The sequence below is a fragment of the Petromyzon marinus genome, chromosome 30 (genome assembly GCF_048934315.1).
Source record: "Petromyzon marinus isolate PM22_M1 ecotype Great Lakes invasive population chromosome 30, UKy_Petmar_22M1.pri1.0, whole genome shotgun sequence".
Lineage (NCBI taxonomy): Eukaryota > Metazoa > Chordata > Hyperoartia > Petromyzontiformes > Petromyzontidae > Petromyzon > Petromyzon marinus.
In genome coordinates this window covers 3,544,790-3,565,881 of record NC_133696.1, presented here as the reverse complement: position 1 = coordinate 3,565,881, position 21,092 = coordinate 3,544,790, and the positions used below count along the sequence as shown (strand labels likewise).

Sequence of the window (21,092 nt, the reverse complement as noted above, 5' to 3'; positions counted from 1 at the left end):
TTTTATTTAATTTTTTCCCTCCCCGTGATCCATTTCGTACTTGACACCATGGGCTTGGTCAGGCTGTAATGTGCGACACTGCATGGGCATTAAAAGCCAAACGGGGGAACCCCACCACCACCCCCACAAAAAAAACATCTGCGTTATCGTGTACAATATGCAGCATATACATATGCAATGTCAGTATTATGTCTACAGTACATTCAATTGAAATTATCCTCAATCTGCAGTGGCATGCGTGTGATCGCGCGCGTGTGTGTTTACGCGCGGCAAAATATATGACGTTCGCCTAATTTTTCTTATCGGTTCAGACGTCCCCCTGGGTCGCGAGTCTGTCTGGCCTCACACTCCCGTGCACTCTGCCGCCTTTCCCCGATGCGGCCACCTGCTCCCTCCATTAGTTTAATTGGTCCCTACTCACCCCGGCGTCTCCCCCTCCCTCCCGCAGCATCCAGAAAGCGGAGCTCGCCCACTGCGCCCGGCCATGCACGTGTGATGTGCACAGACAGGGAGAAAATAAATAAATTTCAAATATATATTTAACAAAAAAATTCCTCTCTTCCACTTCGTAAAATAGTCGGGAGCATCCGAGGAAGGCTGGCGTACTCTCGCGCCCTCCCCCCATCCCCCGGGTTGAGAGACACCAACGCCTGGAAGAGTCCCATCGTCGCTCTGCGTCGAGCTGTTCGCGGAATCTAAGGAGTGCGACTACAGCGGCTGCAGGAGTCCGCAGCGCTCGCTCCTGCGAGAAATCTCCACGCCATCTCGAGGTGAGGACCACCGCACAGCAGCGTGGCCTCTGGAGCTAACGCTTTTGCATCGTGCACGCAGCGAACTGTCGCGCATGCATTGCACAGGCGTATTCGTATTGATGGTATATAATGAATCAATACATATGACATGATTAAAACAAATTCGCGTACATTATTGCGGTAATTTTGTACATCAATATTAATATGTTTCAAAATAATTAATTATGTATTCCCATATAGGCCATCTTCATTGCGTGAAGGATTACATAAGCTTTAATTATTTTATTATTTTTTAAGGCATTATATCCTGCCGACAATATTGGTCATATATCAGATGTATTCGTTTTTTTTACAATGGATTGAGATGCGAAGTTATTGCGTTTTGGCGAAGAGACCTTTCTCTGTTGGGAAGACGGACAAGACAATCCCGGTGGTGGATTGGGTGTTTGTGTGTGAAAGGCGAAGGGCGTGATTCTGAATGCCACCACACGCCACACTCGCTGCAGTGTGTTGCTTCAGTGGTGAGATGTCCCGCAGACCTCTCTGGGCCAAAGTGCGGAAATTTTTGCCATTCGGACGCCCGCCACGGCCACCGCACGACGCGCTGATCACGCGGGCAGCGGCGTCAACAGTGACACATTTTTAAGATACAAACAGGCTCACAGCGCAACCTTTCTTTTGACGCATGCCACTGCATTTTTGCAATGGCCAGGTGCGTCAAGTCAGCATTGTTTCCTCTAAGGTTTCAATACAATTCCCGTGCCTCACCGCGTTAGGGTCAGTGTGGCCCTGTGCGAAGAGCTGGCTGGGTGAGGTTGGTGTCTCGAGGATGTTGGCTTCAGTTTGTTGACAATTCTTGCTGTTATTGCTTGAATACGATTTTCGCCTGTTCCACTCTGGACGAAGAACGTGCGCGTGACACTCCGGAGGGAAGCTGGCTAGCGTCGCGTAATTTGGCAGACGGGGCATTTCACGCGTTTCTTGTGCGCGCGTGTGTGTGCGTGTGATCCATCGCGGGCTGTATATTTCCAGCACACACCCAGTTGACTGCACCGATGGCATGGGGGACATGGACATCAGAAGCACGTGTGTTATTTACGTATTTAACAATGACAATTATTGTTTATTCATCAGTCTCACGACTCATTTTGAAGAGGGTCATGGCCAGGGCCGGAGTTGTCCAGGACTGAGCTCTGGATTAAAATCCACCCCCCTCCCTTTCCGCCATCAGGGCAGGGAGGTAGATTGAAAGGGTGGCCCATGTTTGTATTACAACACAACGCGAGTCCAATACAACACGCCGAAAGGTTCCAAGGACATGCTTACCGAACATCCGCGACTAGCTGTTCCGGCGAAACGGGTAAACGCGAAAGTGGGAGAGAGGGAAGAAGGGGAATGATGCGGCCCCGCTGCCTCCAACCAGGTGGGGAATCCCAGGTTGGGGAGGAAGGGGGGAGAGATTTAAACGGGGCAGGAAAAACGGGGGCGGGGGATTGGGGGTGACCCATAACATCCTCCGTGAGCATATTAAGCCCTGCAAATTATTAGCATATTTTGGCAATTCCCTTATCGAAATATACAGGGTGCTTCAAAAATATGTTAACATCTTCTTGGTTCTTTCGGTAAAGTCACGTCGAATGAGACTAAACCAAGAAGATGAATCCTTGCAGTCACGAAAGCTTTGAAATCGAAATATGTTAACACTTCTGAGAATTTGCAACAATGCCACGTGACATGTGCTGCTGCCTCCGGGCTCTGGATACCACCTGGAGAAGATTCCAGTCCACGTGTTGACAACGATGGCGAACAAGTGGGAGACTCTTTGACTTGTTGAAGTGATTAACGTTACATTTGTTATCATATTACAGTGTATATTATCTGTTATTTTTCCATTATAAACGATAGTCTCGTATAAGTGTTAACATTTTTTGAAGCACCCTGTATATCATTGTGCTTTACAAGTGAACGCTCTGAATACAATACGCTTGGTTCTTGTAAATATAACTCAATACAGTGTGTAGGATGTTGTAGTTGTGTTCATTGGGGTTGCAAAAATAAGCCTTCACTTCTTCTTAATTTTTTATTACACTCTGGTTCCAAAATTTCAGTCGAGGTGTAACATGCATTGGTTCATTCGATTATGGATTCTTAAGCTCACGACGCACGCATGCATTAGTGTGTATAAGAATTGATGTTTTGTAATTCGTGCATGTTATATGTAATCGGTTTGTGTGGCCCCTGCAGCCACTAGCGGCCGCTACATTCACCACAAAGTAGAAATAATAATTATTGGCTGGAAAACGAATTGCGATCCTGAATCCCGACAATTAATCAAATCGCCGGCGGCGTGAATCGTTATACCTCTGAAGAGCAGTGGGCAGGTACGGACCAGCCCGGGGGCGGGGGGGGGCACAACTGCACCTTAAATCTACGAAACAAAGAGAATGAAACAAATAAAGTTCAGGCTTTAATGTTGTCAGGAGTACAGCCTGTACACTGCTCAACGACAGAAAAACAAGTGGCGTTGTTTAATCATATGCCCTCTCCGCACTGTGAATGGCACTTAGTGAACGGCCAAGACAGTTGCTGCATCACGTGGCGCTTTCAGATGCGCCTGTGCGGCCGTCTGGAGGGCTCTTTTTTCCCATATTTGGAAGCCACTGGGAGCTATGCACTTTTAAATAATCTAGATTGAAAAACTGATTTGTTTAGATGGACTTTTTGTGTTTAGTTTGCTGTCCTTCCCCCGCACCTCCGATTAATGCGGTTGGCTACATACGGTGCGAAAGAAGTTCAACGTACGATGGAGCGAAGCTATCAAAGGGTGCAGGCAATGCAAATGTACGGGGGTCCCCACGTGTCAGAGGGGCCCCACATGCGGGATGGGAAATTAGAAACGGGGATGTCCATTTCCATTCTTTGCACCAGGGTAGGGTTGTGACCTCTTCCACTGTAGACCAAATCCAGACATATTTTTCAATCAACATAAGTCTCTGTTGCGGTACACTCCAATAAAGTTCAACACAATACCGGTACCATATCTCAGTACAACTCAATTCCTGCCAGCCAAACACTTTCTCATACTGGATCAAACCCCGACAGAATTGATATGTACCGAAATCTGGCTCAAACCCAAACAGGTGGCAACCCTATAGCAACAGGGTCCATGCCAGCCACGCTACGCCACTGGGTCTTTTTCTGAGTCTGTGGCTCTGTGTGAATCTATTGGTCTCTGTATGAGTGCAAGGGTCTGTACACGAATCTGTGAATCTAAGTGCCTCTAATAGTGGGATAACTATTACGACTAGTATTTTTTTTTTATTTGACCAGGTAAGGCCCACTGAGCTATATAGCTCTTTTTCAGAAGCGACCTGGCCAACACATGATAGCCCAAAGAAGTGGTTTACCATGTGGAAATCTATTGCAGCCAAACACTCATGTTTCTAAATGTGGAGGGAAAAAACGGAGGGCCCGGATAAAAATCCACGCGACCACGGGGAGAAGAGACATGCAAACTCCAAATATACAGGTGTCGGCGTTGGGATGGAACCCACGACCTCCTATATACTAGGCGAGGCAGTTAACATCTCGCTACCGTGGCACCCTATTGAATGTGTAGGCAATGCAACTGCACCGAGACCCACGGGTTTGAGGGCCCAGTCACTGAGTTGCGAATATGAGGGGTGAAACATTGGACAGGAGGCCCTCTTTCATTCATTACACCAGGGCCCTTGCTAACCACACTACTCCACTGGATGGATGGCTGCGCTACCCGAGTTTGATTCCCGCTCACGGCCAACACCAGTGACGATTATTTGAACCAATCCTGCGCAATGAGTACCTGATGCGATGTTTCAAATAATCGCCACTGGGGAGACTAAGGCGGGCGGGCGTGGTGCTGGCCGCCCACCACCTCGTGTGCCGTGCCGGCTTTCATAGGTGCTCCCTCAGCACTTGCCCCAACAGTCTGTTAAGGCTATACGGTGGATATTTGTCTTGTTTACCTGGGTAGCGATAGTGTGGTGGTTAGCACACTCCGCTCCGAAACCGGCGACGAGAATTGGATTCCCCACTCATGGCCAACGTCAGTGACGAATTTCCGAACCGGTCCTGGGCCTCCCTTAGGTCAGTCGACTCAACCTTACATGGGCACCTGGTGGAAACGTCGGCACTGGGAAGACAAATGCGGCCAGGCGTGGGGTGATGGCCCCATCACCCTCTCATGCGCCGTGCTGGTCTTTATCGGTACTCGCTAACATCACCTGCCCCAACACTCTTTGTGTCTATACAGGGTAGAGGTGGGGAATTATTTCTCTTTTTGTAACCTGGATCCACACCCCACGCACCACCCGACTTACTGGGTGTTGCAGCTCTTGGCTCAGAGCTCGCATTGCTCAGTGGCACGATCTGCCAGGGGGGAGGGGAGTAGCGTGGGAAATGGGGAAGGACGCCTCTTTCGCCTTGCAGGGGAGGTTTGTCACTCGCTGGTTCAAAGAATGAGCCGGGGCGTGTGACTAAAAGTTTACGTAAGTCGCGTCTCAGATCACAAGCGTGGTTCCTTCGCCTCTTGTCTGCCTTGTTACGTTTCGTTTGTTTGGCAACAACGAAAACAAAGGTGTTTGCAGTGCCAAGCTTACGTAACGGCAACACGTAATTGCGGGCGACATTGAGACGCAACAAGGACTTTATGTCCACGCTCTTGTCAGCAAAAATGTTTGTATAGAAAAAATGAATATTATTACCGAGTTATCCACATTACGGGACGCTCCGCAAAGCCGCGGTGTTTAATGGAAGTCAACAAATCCGGTCACACACAAAGACCAAGATCCCCCCCGTATAGCCTTAACATCCACTGGTAGTTGATTACAAATCACAACCCTGGTCAATGCAGGTGGGTAACGGTGGGGGGGGGGCACAGTCCTCGTATGGACGCCACTTATGTTTGTGTTCCTGGGAATCAAGCTCGGGGTAAGCGCAGCGTGCTGAACTCTCGCACTGAACTTCAGTATGTATGTTGTCACGTGGAGGTGGGTGGGCGGAGTGGCGATGCGGTGCTTTGCTGGTTAAAGCGCCCTGCGCTGACCTGAGCCCTGAGCTGGCGTGTCCTTTACCAGACCGCATTATGGCCGAACAAGCCGCGTGATCGACACTGCATGGGGTAGGCCTTCATCCGGCGGTGTTTTTGGCAAAGGGGTGGAAATAGTTCACGTGTATTTCTATTCCTGTACGGTACTGTTGCTGTTGTGATTACACTCACTTTGGTGTGGTGACATTGGCTGGGCTGGACGCTGTCATGAAAATCACAAACAATAAATATGACAAATGGCATATAAGGTCGGGGATTGTCAAAGCACCGAGGGTCAACAGAGAGGGAGACACGGAGAGTGCAATGTGTTACGTGTCAAGAACAGGAACACCGGACAGCCTGCTTTTGGTAGGTGACTAACATTCCCGGCAGGTATTGCAACAATTCCCATATCAGATGACGCACGCGCGTGCGCACATTTTTTTATTAATTTCTGCCTTACACCAAAGTGTAAGGCAAAGAGAGAGAGAGTAAACTTCGGGGAAAAAATCCATAGTTTTCTCAGACACGTGTTTGAAAGCTGCACAAGTATATGGCGAGAGCGTGTGAGGGTGGCGAGGCGGCTTTGGATTTCTGCCAGCACGCGCGGTGTTTTTTTCTGAGTAACGCACACACTCTCCAAAGAAACTCTTAAGTAGGGAGGTGTGGGGCTTGTGTTGTTTTGGTAAGGGCTCCAATTTATTTTCAAATGCGCCGTGCGGGTTCATCTCCTTTGGGGAGGTTGTAACGCGGCAGTCCTTGTAGAGCGAGATGAATTCGTAATTTATACCAGCCCGTCTGGTGACACGTCTAGTGACACGGTGCCAAGCGTCTGGGCAAAAGGAGACAGGCCGACTCCACAGAGTTGCCCTGTGTGCTGTGCACAAACAAAGATGATTAGTACAACAAATAATGTTTACCCTTTCTGGCATTAAAACAGGAGGTGTTAAGATGTTCAAACACCAAATATAAACCTCTTGCAAGGAATCAAGGCTGCATTAACCACACACACACACTACTTGTGGTGAAACATGCAAACAAACACGCTCTGATAATATTTGACTTTATCTTCGAAACGGATTGGCCTACACCAGGCTACAGCCTCCTTTATAGCCTAGTCTCACTTCCAGTGGCCTAGTCTCACTAACAGTGGCCTAGTCTCACTACCAGTGGCATAGTCTCACTACCAGTGGCCTAGTCTCACTACCAGTGGCCTAGTCTCAATACCAGTGGCATAGTCTCACTACCAGTGGCCTAGTCTCACTAACAGTGGCCTAGTCTCACTACCAGTGGCCTAGTCTCACTACCAGTGGCCTAGTCTCACTACCAGTGGCCTAATCTCACTACCAGTGGCCTAGTCTCACTGCCAGTGGCCTAGTCTCACTACCAGTGGCCTAGTCTCGCTAACAGTGGCCTAGTCTCACTTCCAGTGGCCTAATCTCACTACCAGTGGCCTAGTCTCACTACCAGTGGCATAGTCTCACTACCAGTGGCCTAGTCTCACTACCAGTGGCCTAGTCTCACTACCAGTGGCCTAGTCTCACTACCAGTGGCCTAGTCTCACTAACAGTGGCCTAGTCTCACTACCAGTGGCCTAGTCTCACTACCAGTGGCCTAGTCTCACTTCCAGTGGCCTAGTCTCACTAACAGTGGCCTAGTCTCACTACCAGTGGCCTAGTCTCACTAACAGTGGCCTAGTCTCACTTCCAGTGGCCTAATCTCACTACCAGTGGCCTAGTCTCACTACCAGTGGCCTAGTCTCACTACCAGTGGCCTAGTCTCACTACCAGTGGCCTAGTCTCACTACCAGTGGCCTAGTCTCACCAGTGACCTAGTCTCACTACCAGTGGCCTAGTCTCACTTCCAGTGGCCTAGTCTCACTACCAGTGACCTAGTCTCACTACCAGTGGCCTAGTCTCACTACCAGTGGCCTAGTCTCACTACCAGTGGCCTAGTCTCACTACCAGTGGCCTAGTCTCACTAACAGTGGCCTAGTCTCACTACCAGTGGCCTAGTCTCACTACCAGTGGCCTAGTCTCACCAGTGACCTAGTCTCACTACCAGTGGCCTAGTCTCACTACCAGTGGCCTAGTCTCACTACCAGTGGCCTAGTCTCACTACCAGTGGCCTAGTCTCACTACCAGTGACCTAGTCTCACCAGTGACCTAGTCTCACCAGTGGCCTAGTCTCACTACCAGTGGCCTAGTCTCACTACCAGTGGCCTAGTCTCACCAGTGACCTAGTCTCACCAGTGGCCTAGTCTCACTACCAGTGGCCTAGTCTCACTACCAGTGGCCTAGTCTCACTACCAGTGGCCTAGTCTCACTACCAGTGGCCTAGTTTCACTACCAGTGTTAGACCAGAGAACGCCAAAAGACGAACAGTTCAAATACAAACTCTTTGGTTCTTTCGGTAAAGTCACGTAGGTGAAAAAAAATACAAATAACTAAATTAAATCACGACGTTTCGGAAGCAACACAAGCTTCCGTCATCAGGCGGGACAACCACAGCAAAAAATATCTGGTGAAAGGGCCAAGTGTCTGTGGTTGTCCCGCCTAATGATGGAAGCTTGTGTTGCTTCTGAAACGTCGTGATTTAATTTAGTAATTTTTTTCTAGATTTGAAGCTTTCGTGACTGCAAGGATTCATACTCTTTGGTTTTTTCGGTAAAGTCACGTAGGTAAAATAAAATAAATGAAAACAACTAAATTAAATCACGACGTTTCGGAGGCAACACAAGCTTCCATCTTCAGGTGGAATAGTCAGAGCAAAATAGCTTGATACAGCTATTTAATTTAGTTTTCATTTATTCTAGTTATTTTTATTTTATTTCATTTTCAGCTACGTGACTTTACCGAAAGAACCAAAGAGTATGGATCCTTGCAGTCACGAAAACTTCAAATCTAGTAGTACAGATACTACGCAATTATCAGAGAATTTATAAAGGTGCAGTCCTGAAATTGCTTGCTCATGTTCGCTGCTTTTCTTGCAAGGGCTTTCACTGAAGCAAGCTCAAGAGGCCCTCTGGAGGGTACTTGGCCTACTCTTCCAGAGGTTGGCCCAAAGGCTAGTTGCCGATACAGAAAGCTGCGGTGATCACTGTAAATGCTTTCCTGACGACTGCATTGTTTAAGGTTGAAAACCATTTGATGTTGTGTCATGAGTCTCTGCATTGCCACGGCGTATGTGGTTGTGCCGTATAGCTTTCGGATGTGCTTGTCTGACGTTTCGCCCCATATGCTAAGAGCTACTTTACCTCAGATATGAAAGTAAAAACTGACGATAAAGAGGACAAAACTAACTGGGTTTTTGAAGAAGAAAAAAAGCACTACGTGAAACTTTATCACGGAAAGTTGCATTTTTGGCCCAACGTGATGGGCTATTTCGTCATTAAAAAAGGAAGCTATTGTAAATGAGAGAACTCGAATCAAGAAAGGGAGAACAATCGGTTGTTGTTGCGATCGTATTATTGAGATGACATACAAAATGAAACTCGGTATGAAGTGTGAGTATGAAGTGTGATGAATTCCGCCGCCAACGGCTCCCCCCCCTCCCTCCCCTACCCAATGATTTAGCACGGTAGCGGTGGAGGGCCATACGACCCTGCGTTTGGGCCCTCCACACCTTCGGCCCAGCGGCAGCGGCGGCGGCCTCCCTGTGCTTTAGCAGCGGTCGGCAAAACCTGCGGCTCCGGAGCCGCTTTAAGGGACTGCAGTGCGGCTCCTGACCATGCAAGTCCACTTTACCATGGAAGTCCACTTTACCATGGGAGTCCAGTTTACCATGGAAGTCCACTTTACCATGGAAGTCCACTTTACTATGGGAGTCCAGTTTACCATGGAAGTCCAGTTTACCACGGGAGTCCACTTTGCTATGGAAGTCCACTTTACCATGGGAGTCCAGTTTACCATGGAAGTACACTTTACCATGGGAGTCCACTTTACTACGGGAGTCCACTTTACCATGGAAGTCCACTTTACCATGGAAGTCCATTTTACCATGGAAGTCCACTTTACCATGGAAGTCCACTTTACCTTGGAAGTCCACTTTACCATGGGAGTCCAGTTTACCATGGAAGTCCACTTTACCATGGAAGTCCACTTTACCATGGAAGTCCAGTTTACCATGGAAGTCCAGTTTACCATGGGAGTCCAGTTTACCATGGAAGTCCACTTTACCATGGGAGTCCACTTTACTACGGGAGTCCACTTTACTATGGAAGTCCACTTTACCATGGGAGTCCAGCTTACCATGGAAGTCCACTTTACCATCGGAGTCCAGTTTACCATGGAAGTCCACTTTACCATGGAAGTCCAGTTTACCATGGAAGTCCACTTTACCATGGGAGTCCAGTTTACCGTGGAAGTCCACTTTACCATGGAAGTCCAGTTTACCATGGGAGTCCAGTTTACCATGGAAGTCCACTTTACCATGGAAGTCCAGTTTACCATGGAAGTCCACTTTACCATGAGAGTCCAGTTTACCATGGAAGTCCACTTTACCATGGGAGTCCAGTTTACTATGGAAGTCCATTTTACCATGGAAGTCCAGTTTACCATGGAAGTCCACTTTACCATGGGAGTCCACTTTACCATGGAAGTCCACTTTACCATGGGAGTCCGGATTACCATGGGAGTCCACTTTACCATGGGAGTCCACTTTACCATGGGAATCCAGTTTACCATGGAAGTCCACTTTACCATGGGAGTCCAGTTTACCATGGAAGTCCACTTTACCATGGGAGTCCAGTTTACCATGGAAGTCCACTTTACCATGGGAGTTCAGTTTACCATGGAAGTCCACTTTACCATGGGAGTCCAGTTTACCATAGAAGTCCAGTTTACCATGGAAGTCCACTTTACCATGGGAGTCCAGTTTACCATGGAAGTCCACTTTACCATGGGAGTCCAGTTTACCATGGAAGTCCACTTTACCATGGAAGTCCAATTTACCATAGAAGTCCACTTTACCATGGAAGTCCAGTTTACCATGGAAGTCCACTTTACCATGAGAGTCCAGTTTACCATGGAAGTCCACTTTACCATGGAAGTCCAGTTTACCATGGAAGTCCACTTTACCATGGGAGTCCAGTTTACCATGGAAGTCCACTTTACCATGGGAGTCCACTTTACCATGGAAGTCCACTTTACCATGGGAGTCCACTTTACCATGGAAGTCCACTTTACCATGGGAGTCCAGTTTACCATGGAAGTCCACTTTACCATGGGAGTCCACTTTACCATGGAAGTCCAGTTTACCATGGAAGTCCACTTTACCATGGGAGTCCACTTTACCATGGAAGTCCAGTTTACCATGGAAGTCCACTTTACCATGGAAGTCCAGTTTACCATGGGAGTCCAGTTTACCATGGAAGTCCAGTTTACCATGGGAGTCCAGTTTACCATGGAAGTCCACTTTACCATGGAAGTCCAGTTTACCATGGAAGTCCACTTTACCATGGGAGTCCAGTTTACCATGGAAGTCCACTTTACCATGGAAGTCCACTTTACCATGGGAGTCCAGTTTACCATCGAAGTCCACTTTACCATGGGAGTCCACTTTACCATGGAAGTCCACTTTACCATGGGAGTCCACTTTACCATGGGAGTCCAGTTTACCATGGGAGTCCACTTTACCATGGGAGTCCATTTTACCATGGAAGTCCACTTTACCATGGAAGTCCAGTTTACCATGGAAGTCCACTTTACCATGGGAGTCCAGTTTACAATGGAAGTCCAATTTACCATGGAAGTCCAGTTTACCATGGGAGTCCAGTTTACCATGGAAGTCCACTTTACCATGGAAGTCCAGTTTACCATGGAAGTCTACTTTACCATGAGAGTCCACTTTACCATGGAAGTCCACTTTACCATGGGTGTCCACTTTACCATGGAATCCACTTTACCATGGAAGTCCACTTTACCATGGAAGTCCAGTTTACCATGGAAGTCCATTTTACCATGGAAGTCCACTTTACCATGGGAGTCCAGTTTACCATGGAAGTCCACTTTACTACGGGAGTCCACTTTACTATGGAAGTCCACTTTACCATGGAAGTCCAGTTTACCATGGAAGTCCACTTTACCATGGGAGTCCAGTTTACAATGGAAGTCCAATTTACCATGGAAGTCCAGTTTACCATGGGAGTCCAGTTTACCATGGAAGTCCACTTTACCATGGAAGTCCAGTTTACCATGGAAGTCTACTTTACCATGAGAGTCCACTTTACCATGGAAGTCCACTTTACCATGGGTGTCCACTTTACCATGGAATCCACTTTACCATGGAAGTCCACTTTACCATGGAAGTCCAGTTTACCATGGAAGTCCATTTTACCATGGAAGTCCACTTTACCATGGGAGTCCAGTTTACCATGGAAGTCCACTTTACTACGGGAGTCCACTTTACTATGGAAGTCCACTTTACCATGGGAGTCCAGTTTACCATGGAAGTCCACTTTACCATGGGAGTCCAGTTTACCATGGAAGTCCACTTTACCATGGGAGTCCAGTTTACCATGGAAGTCCACTTTACCATGGGAGTCCAGTTTACCATGGAAGTCCACTTTACCATGGGAGTTCAGTTTACCATGGAAGTCCACTTTACCATGGGAGTCCAGTTTACCATAGAAGTCCAGTTTACCATGGAAGTCCACTTTACCATGGGAGTCCAGTTTACCATGGAAGTCCACTTTACCATGGGAGTCCAGTTTACCATGGAAGTCCACTTTACCATGGAAGTCCAATTTACCATAGAAGTCCACTTTACCATGGAAGTCCAGTTTACCATGGAAGTCCACTTTACCATGAGAGTCCAGTTTACCATGGAAGTCCACTTTACCATGGAAGTCCAGTTTACCATGGAAGTCCACTTTACCATGGGAGTCCAGTTTACCATGGAAGTCCACTTTACCATGGGAGTCCACTTTACCATAGAAGTCCACTTTACCATGGCAGTCCAGATTACCATGGGAGTCCACTTTACCATGGGAGTCCAATTTACCATGGAAGTCCACTTTACCATGGAAGTCCAGTTTACCATGGAAGTCCACTTTACCATGGGAGTCCAGTTTACCATGGAAGTCCACTTTACCATGGAAGTCCACTTTACTATGGGAGTCCAGTTTACCATGGAAGTCCAGTTTACCACGGGAGTCCACTTTGCTATGGAAGTCCACTTTACCATGGGAGTCCAGTTTACCATGGAAGTACACTTTACCATGGGAGTCCACTTTACTACGGGAGTCCACTTTACCATGGAAGTCCACTTTACCATGGAAGTCCATTTTACCATGGAAGTCCACTTTACCATGGAAGTTCACTTTACCTTGGAAGTCCACTTTACCATGGGAGTCCAGTTTACCATGGAAGTCCACTTTACCATGGAAGTCCACTTTACCATGGAAGTCCAGTTTACCATGGAAGTCCAGTTTACCATGGGAGTCCAGTTTACCATGGAAGTCCACTTTACCATGGGAGTCCACTTTACTACGGGAGTCCACTTTACTATGGAAGTCCACTTTACCATGGGAGTCCAGTTTACCATGGAAGTCCACTTTACCATCGGAGTCCAGTTTACCATGGAAGTCCACTTTACCATGGAAGTCCAGTTTACCATGGAAGTCCACTTTACCATGGGAGTCCAGTTTACCGTGGAAGTCCACTTTACCATGGAAGTCCAGTTTACCATGGGAGTCCAGTTTACCATGGAAGTCCACTTTACCATGGAAGTCCAGTTTACCATGGAAGTCCACTTTACCATGGGAGTCCACTTTACTACGGGAGTCCACTTTACTATGGAAGTCCACTTTACCATGGGAGTCCAGTTTACCATGGAAGTCCACTTTACCATCGGAGTCCAGTTTACCATGGAAGTCCACTTTACCATGGAAGTCCAGTTTACCATGGAAGTCCACTTTACCATGGGAGTCCAGTTTACCGTGGAAGTCCACTTTACCATGGAAGTCCAGTTTACCATGGGAGTCCAGTTTACCATGGAAGTCCACTTTACCATGGAAGTCCAGTTTACCATGGAAGTCCACTTTACCATGAGAGTCCAGTTTACCATGGAAGTCCACTTTACCATGGGAGTCCAGTTTACTATGGAAGTCCATTTTACCATGGAAGTCCAGTTTACCATGGGAGTCCGGATTACCATGGGAGTCCACTTTACCATGGGAGTCCACTTTACCATGGGAATCCAGTTTACCATGGAAGTCCACTTTACCATGGGAGTCCAGTTTACCATGGAAGTCCACTTTACCATGGGAGTCCAGTTTACCATGGAAGTCCACTTTACCATGGGAGTTCAGTTTACCATGGAAGTCCACTTTACCATGGGAGTCCAGTTTACCATAGAAGTCCAGTTTACCATGGAAGTCCACTTTACCATGGGAGTCCAGTTTACCATGGAAGTCCACTTTACCATGGGAGTCCAGTTTACCATGGAAGTCCACTTTACCATGGAAGTCCAATTTACCATAGAAGTCCACTTTACCATGGAAGTCCAGTTTACCATGGAAGTCCACTTTACCATGAGAGTCCAGTTTACCATGGAAGTCCACTTTACCATGGAAGTCCAGTTTACCATGGAAGTCCACTTTACCATGGGAGTCCAGTTTACCATGGAAGTCCACTTTACCATGGGAGTCCACTTTACCATGGAAGTCCACTTTACCATGGGAGTCCACTTTACCATGGGAGTCCACTTTACCATGGGAGTCCAGTTTACCATGGAAGTCCACTTTACCATGGGAGTCCACTTTACCATGGAAGTCCAGTTTACCATGGAAGTCCACTTTACCATGGGAGTCCACTTTACCATGGAAGTCCAGTTTACCATGGAAGTCCACTTTACCATGGAAGTCCAGTTTACCATGGGAGTCCAGTTTACCATGGAAGTCCAGTTTACCATGGGAGTCCAGTTTACCATGGAAGTCCACTTTACCATGGAAGTCCAGTTTACCATGGAAGTCCACTTTACCATGGGAGTCCAGTTTACCATGGAAGTCCACTTTACCATGGAAGTCCACTTTACCATGGGAGTCCAGTTTACCATCGAAGTTCACTTTACCATGGGAGTCCACTTTACCATGGAAGTCCACTTTACCATGGGAGTCCACTTTACCATGGGAGTCCAGTTTACCATGGAAGTCCACTTTACCATGGGAGTCCACTTTACCATGGGAGTCCATTTTACCATGGAAGTCCACTTTACCATGGAAGTCCAGTTTACCATGGAAGTCCACTTTACCATGGGAGTCCAGTTTACAATGGAAGTCCAATTTACCATGGAAGTCCAGTTTACCATGGGAGTCCAGTTTACCATGGAAGTCCACTTTACCATGGAAGTCCAGTTTACCATGGAAGTCTACTTTACCATGAGAGTCCACTTTACCATGGAAGTCCACTTTACCATGGGTGTCCACTTTACCATGGAATCCACTTTACCATGGAAGTCCACTTTACCATGGAAGTCCAGTTTACCATGGAAGTCCATTTTACCATGGAAGTCCACTTTACCATGGGAGTCCAGTTTACCATGGAAGTCCACTTTACTACGGGAGTCCACTTTACTATGGAAGTCCACTTTACCATGGGAGTCCAGTTTACCATGAAAGTCCACTTTACCATGGGAGTCCAGTTTACCATGGAAGTCCACTTTACCATGGGAGTCCAGTTTACCATGGAAGTCCACTTTACCATGGGAGTCCAGTTTACCATGGAAGTCCACTTTACCATGGGAGTTCAGTTTACCATGGAAGTCCACTTTACCATGGGAGTCCAGTTTACCATAGAAGTCCAGTTTACCATGGAAGTCCACTTTACCATGGGAGTCCAGTTTACCATGGAAGTCCACTTTACCATGGGAGTCCAGTTTACCATGGAAGTCCACTTTACCATGGAAGTCCAATTTACCATAGAAGTCCACTTTACCATGGAAGTCCAGTTTACCATGGAAGTCCACTTTACCATGAGAGTCCAGTTTACCATGGAAGTCCACTTTACCATGGAAGTCCAGTTTACCATGGAAGTCCACTTTACCATGGGAGTCCAGTTTACCATGGAAGTCCACTTTACCATGGGAGTCCACTTTACCATGGAAGTCCACTTTACCATGGCAGTCCAGATTACCATGGGAGTCCACTTTACCATGGGAGTCCAATTTACCATGGAAGTCCACTTTACCATGGGAGTCCAGTTTACCATGGAAGTCCACTTTACCATGGGAGTCCACTTTACCATGGAAGTCCAGTTTACCATGGAAGTCCACTTTACCATGGGAGTCCACTTTACCATGGAAGTCCAGTTTACCATGGAAGTCCACTTTACCATGGAAGTCCAGTTTACCATGGGAGTCCAGTTTACCATGGAAGTCCAGTTTACCATGGAAGTCCAGTTTACCATGGAAGTCCACTTTACCATGGGAGTCCAGTTTACCATGGAAGTCCACTTTACCATGGAAGTCCACTTTACCATGGGAGTCCAGTTTACCATCGAAGTCCACTTTACCATGGGAGTCCACTTTACCATGGAAGTCCACTTTACCATGGGAGTCCACTTTACCATGGGAGTCCAGTTTACCATGGAAGTCCACTTTACCATGGGAGTCCACTTTACCATGGGAGTCCATTTTACCATGGAAGTCCACTTTACCATGGAAGTCCAGTTTACCATGGAAGTCCACTTTACCATGGGAGTCCAGTTTACAATGGAAGTCCAATTTACCATGGAAGTCCAGTTTACCATGGGAGTCCAGTTTACCATGGAAGTCCACTTTACCATGGAAGTCCAGTTTACCATGGAAGTCTACTTTACCATGAGAGTCCACTTTACCATGGAAGTCCACTTTACCATGGGTGTCCACTTTACCATGGAATCCACTTTACCATGGAAGTCCACTTTACCATGGAAGTCCATTTTACCATGGAAGTCCACTTTACCATGGGAGTCCAGTTTACCATGGAAGTCCACTTTACTACGGGAGTCCACTTTACTATGGAAGTCCACTTTACCATGGGAGTCCAGTTTACCATGGAAGTCCACTTTACCATGGGAGTCCAGTTTACCATGGAAGTCCACTTTACCATGGAAGTCCACTTTACCATGGAAGTCCAGTTTACCATGGAAGTCCAGTTTACCATGGGAGTCCAGTTTACCATGGAAGTCCACTTTACCATGGGAGTCCACTTTACTACGGGAGTCCACTTTACTATGGAAGTCCACTTTACCATGGGAGTCCAGTTTACCATGGAAGTCCACTTTACCATCGGAGTCCAGTTTACCATGGAAGTCCACTTTACCATGGAAGTCCAGTTTACCATGGAAGTCCACTTTACCATGGGAGTCCAGTTTACCGTGGAAGTCCACTTTACCATGGAAGTCCAGTTTACCATGGAAGTCCACTTTACCATGAGAGTCCAGTTTACCATGGAAGTCCACTTTACCATGGGAGTCCAGTTTACTATGGAAGTCCATTTTACCATGGAAGTCCAGTTTACCATGGAAGTCCACTTTACCATGGAAGTCCACTTTACCATGGGAGTCCAGTTTACCATGGAAGTCCACTTTACCATGGGAGTCCAGTTTACCATGGAAGTCCACTTTACCATGGGAGTCCAGTTTACCATGGAAGTCCACTTTACTACGGGAGTCCACTTTACTATGGAAGTCCACTTTACCATGGGAGTCCAGTTTACCATGGAAGTCCACTTTACCATGGGAGTCCAGTTTACCATGGAAGTCCACTTTACCATGGAAGTCCAGTTTACCATGGAAGTCCAGTTTACCATGGGAGTCCAGTTTACCATGGAAGTCCATTTTACCATGGGAGTCCACTTTACTACGGGAGTCCACTTTACTATGGAAGTCCATTTTACCATGGGAGTCCAGTTTACCATGGAAGTCCACTTTACCATCGGAGTCCAGTTTACCATGGAAGTCCACTTTACCATGGAAGTCCAGTTTACCATGGAAGTCCACTTTACCATGGAAGTCCAGTTTACCGTGGAAGTCCACTTTACCATGGAAGTCCAGTTTACCATGGGAGTCCAGTTTACCATGGAAGTCCACTTTACCATGGAAGTCCAGTTTACCATGGAAGTCCACTTTACCATGAGAGTCCAGTGTACCATGGAAGTCCACTTTACCATGGGAGTCCAGTTTACTATGGAAGTCCATTTTACCATGGAAGTCCAGTTTACCATGGAAGTCCACTTTACCATGGAAGTCCAGTTTACCATGGAAGTCCACTTTACCATGGGAGTCCACTTTACCATGGAAGTCCACTTTACCATGGGAGTCCACTTTACCATGGGAGTCCAGATTACCATGGGAGTCCACTTTACCATGGGAGTCCACTTTACCATGGGAATCCAGTTTACCATGGGAGTCCAGTTTACCATGGAAGTCCACTTTACCATGGGAGTCCAGTTTACCATGGAAGTCCACTTTACCATGGGAGTCCAGTTTACCATAGAAGTCCAGTTTACCATGGAAGTCCACTTTACCATGGGAGTCCAGTTTACCATGGAAGTCCACTTTACCATGGGAGTCCAGTTTACCATGGAAGTCCACTTTACCATGGAAGTCCAATTTACCATAGAAGTCCACTTTACCATGGAAGTCCAGTTTACCATGGAAGTCCACTTTACCATGAGAGTCCAGTTTACCATGGAAGTCCACTTTACCATGGAAGTCCAGTTTACCATGGAAGTCCACTTTACCATGGGAGTCCAGTTTACCATGGAAGTCCACTTTACCATGGGAGTCCACTTTACCATGGAAGTCCACTTTACCATGGGAGTCCAGATTACCATGGGAGTCCACTTTACCATGGGAGTCCAATTTACCATGGAAGTCCACTTTACCATGGGAGTCCAGTTTACCATGGAAGTCCACTTTACCATGGGAGTCCACTTTACCATGGAAGTCCAGTTTACCATGGAAGTCCACTTTACCATGGGAGTCCACTTTACCATGGAAGTCCAGTTTACCATGGGAGTCCAGTTTACCATGGAAGTCCACTTTACCATGGAAGTCCAGTTTACCATGGAAGTCCACTTTACCATGGGAGTCCAGTTTACCATGGAAGTCCACTTTACCATGGAAGTCCACTTTACCATGGGAGTCCAGTTTACCATCGAAGTCCACTTTACCATGGGAGTCCACTTTACCATGGAAGTCCAGTTTACCATGGAAGTCCACTTTACCATGGGAGTCCACTTTACCATGGGAGTCCAGTTTACCATGGAAGTCCACTTTACCATGGAAGTCCAGTTTACCATGGAAGTCCACTTTACCATGGGAGTCCAGTTTACAATGGAAGTCCAATTTACCATGGAAGTCCAGTTTACCATGGGAGTCCAGTTTACCATGGAAGTCCACTTTACCATGGAAGTCCAGTTTACCATGGAAGTCTACTTTACCATGAGAGTCCACTTTACCATGGAAGTCCACTTTACCATGGGTGTCCACTTTACCATGGAATCCACTTTACCATGGAAGTCCACTTTACCATGGAAGTCCAGTTTACCATGGAAGTCCATTTTACCATGGAAGTCCACTTTACCATGGGAGTCCAGTTTACGATGGAAGTCCACTTTACCATGGAAGTCCAGATTACCATGGAAGTCCACTTTACCATGGGAGTCCAGTTTACCATGGAAGTCCACTTTACCATGGAAGTCCACTTTACCATGGGAGTCCAGTTTACCATGGAAGTCCACTTTACCATGGAAGTCCACTTTACCATGGGAGTCCACTTTACTACGGGAGTCCACTTTACCATGGAAGTCCAGTTTACCATGGAAGTCCACTTTACCATGGAAGTCCACTTTACCATCGGAGTCCAGTTTACCATGGAAGTCCACTTTACCATCGGAGTCCAGTTTACCATGGAAGTCCACTTTACCATGGAAGTCCAGTTTACCATGGGAGTCCACTTTACTACGGGAGTCCACTTTACCATGGAAGCCCAGTTTACCATTGAAGTCCAGTTTACCACCGGAGTCCATTTTGCCATGGAAGTCCACTTCACCATGGGAGTCCACTTTACCATGGAAGTCCACTTTACCATGGAAGTCCAGTTTACCATGGAAGTCCACTTTACCATGGAAGTTCACTTTACCATGGAAGTCCAGTTTACCATGGAAGTCCACTTTACCATGGGAGTCCAGTTTACCATGGAAGTCCACTTTACCATGGAAGTCCACTTTACCATGGGAGTCCAGTTTACCATCGAAGTCCACTTTACCATAGGAGTCCACTTTACCATGGAAGTCCAGTTTACCATGGAAGTCCACTTTGCCATGGGAGTCCAGTTTACCATGGAAGTCCACTATACCATGGGAGTCCAGTTTACCATGGAAGTCCACTTTACCATGGAAGTCCACTTTACCATGGAAGTCCACTTTACCATGGGAGTCCAGTTTACCATGGAAGTCCACTTTACCATGGGAGTCCACTTTACCAGGGAAGTCCAGTTTACCATGGAAGTCCACTTTACCATGGGAGTCCACTTTACCATGGAAGTCCAGTTTACCATGGAAGTCCACTTTACCATGGGAGTCCACTTTACCATGGGAGTCCAGTTTACCATGGAAGTCCACTTTACCATGGAAGTCCAGTTTACCATGGAAGTCCACTTTACCATGGGAGTCCAGTTTACAATGGAAGTCCAATTTACCATGGAAGTCCAGTTTACCATGGGAGTCCAGTTTACCATGGAAGTCCACTTTACCATGGAAGTCCAGTTTACCATGGAAGTCTACTTTACCATGAGAGTCCACTTTACCATGGAAGTCCACTTTACCATGGGTGTCCACTTTACCATGGAATCCACTTTACCATGGAAGTCCACTTTACCATGGAAGTCCAGTTTACCATGGAAGTCCATTTTACCATGGAAGTCCACTTTACCATGGGAGTCCAGTTTACGATGGAAGTCCACTTTACCATGGAAGTCCAGATTACCATGGAAGTCCACTTTACCATGGGAGTCCAGTTTACCATGGAAGTCCACTTTACCATGGAAGTCCACTTTACCATGGGAGTCCAGTTTACCATGGAAGTCCACTTTACCATGGAAGTCCACTTTACCATGGGAGTCCACTTTACTACGGGAGTCCACTTTACCATGGAAGTCCAGTTTACCATGGAAGTCCACTTTACCATGGAAGTCCACTTTACCATCGGAGTCCAGTTTACCATGGAAGTCCACTTTACCATCGGAGTCCAGTTTACCATGGAAGTCCACTTTACCATGGAAGTCCAGTT

General features: G+C 47.1%; 1 protein-coding gene across 1 annotated transcript in view; it reads left to right on the top strand.

Moving 5' to 3' along the window:
• The first annotated feature begins 451 nt into the window (after positions 1-451).
• LOC116947471 (FERM domain-containing protein 4A-like) overlaps positions 452-21,092 on the top strand; it is a 267,383-nt gene continuing 246,742 nt past the window's right edge. Inside the window, exon 1 of the mRNA XM_076070623.1 lies at positions 452-770. The gene's annotated coding sequence lies outside the window, so the exon portion shown is untranslated. The remainder of the gene's footprint in view (positions 771-21,092) is intronic.